The sequence below is a fragment of the Penaeus japonicus genome, unplaced genomic scaffold (genome assembly GCF_977035675.1).
Source record: "Penaeus japonicus unplaced genomic scaffold, GWHDUDI00000001_assembly GWHDUDI00000003, whole genome shotgun sequence".
NCBI classification, from domain to species: domain Eukaryota; kingdom Metazoa; phylum Arthropoda; class Malacostraca; order Decapoda; family Penaeidae; genus Penaeus; species Penaeus japonicus.
In genome coordinates, this window is record NW_028234405.1 from 17117219 (window position 1) to 17119109 (window position 1891).

The following is a 1891-nucleotide window of genomic DNA, read 5'->3' on the forward strand; positions in this document are numbered from 1 at the left end:
GGGTTAGGCATGATATCAACAGACCAACCACTATTACAAGGTGCTCCCATGTTGAAACCACTATTACTTGAGTTGGGCACGGTATCAAAAGACCAGCTGTTATTACAAGGTGCTCCCACGTTGAAACCACTATTAACTGGGTTAGGCATGGTATCAACAGACCAACCACTATTACAAGGTGCTCTCACGTTGAAACCACTATTACCTGAGTTGGGCACAGTATCAACAGACCGGCCACTATTACAAGGTGCTCCAACATTGAAACTGCTATTAACTGGGTTGGTCACGGTTTCAACAGACCAGCTGCTATTACAAGGTACTTCCACGTTAAAACCTCTATTACCTAAGTTGGGCACAGTATCAATAAACCGGCCGTTATTTCAAGGTGTTCCCACGTTGAAACCTCTATTACTTGGGTTGTTCATGGTATCAACAGACCAACCACTATTACAAGGTGCTCACACGTTGAAACCTCTATTAACTGGGTTAGGCATGGTATCAACAGACCAACCACTATTACAAGGTGCTCTCACGTTGAAACCACTGTTACCTGAGTTGGGCACGGTATCAACAGACCAGCTGTTATTACAAGGTGCTCCCACGTTGAAACCACTATTAACTGGGTTAGGCATGGTATCAACAGACCAACCACTATTACAAGGTGCTCTCACGTTAAAACCACTATTACCTGAGTTGGGCACAGCATCAACAGACCGGCCACTATTACAAGGTGCTCCAACATTGAAACTGCTATTAACTGGGTTGGTCACAGTTTCAACAGACCAGCTGCTATTACAAGGTACTTCCACGTTAAAACCTCTATTACCTAAGTTGGGCACAGTATCAATAGACCGGCCGTTATTTCAAGGTGCGTCCCCCGTTGAAATCCCTATTACCTCAGTTGGGCACAGTATCAACAGACCGGCCACTATTACAAGGTGCTCCAACATTGAAACTGCTATTAACTGGGTTGGTCACAGTTTCAACAGACCAGCTGCTATTACAAGGTGCTTCCACGTTGAAACCTCTATTACCTCAGTTGGGCACAGTATCAACAGACCGGCCGTTATTTCAAGGTGCTCCCACGTTGAAATCCCTATTACCTCAGTTGGGCACAGTATCAACAGACCGGCCGTTATTTCAAGGTGCTCCCATGTTGAAATCCCTATTACCTCAGTTGGGCACGGTATCAACATACCAGCCGTTGAAACCTCTATTTCCAAGGCTTGGGCTGGTGTGTCTGCTTGAGGAGTGCTCCCCCCCCCCAGCCTGGTGTCCGAGAGTAAAGCCACGCTGGAGCTAAGTTTCCTTGTCAGCAATAGAGCTACTCAAGCACTCATGGGAATCTATAGTGTTTGGACTGAATGTATGATTCATGTCAGTAATATCCTCCCCCTTTGAAGAATCCAAGGCTTCTTGTTGGTCACACATGTCAACACTCTTCTTGCTGTATGAGTAGTCAAGATACTATGCTATCACTTAACACAGACACCGATTCACAAATTATTTTCAAATTTGAAATGATATTGTAGCATTGTAGACTCTCTGAGTGGGCAAGACACTATCACTCAACACATGCACCGGCTCGCAAATATCTATGGTTTGAAATAGTGTGTGTATACCCGCAGACTTTCTGGAGTTTGGTCATGACACCACCACTGACACACAAATATTTATTTGAAATTAAATGTGCAGACGAGACACTATCTTTCAACACAAGCACAGGCTCACAAATATCCATGGTTTGAAATATGTGTATCCCCGCAGACTTCTGGGGATTTGGTCATGAGACTATGACACTCACAAATATTCATAATATGAAATTAAATGTGCAACCTCGTAGAGCGCGCCATAACTTACTCGTCGCAGCATTCCCTTCGTCGCGCGTTAA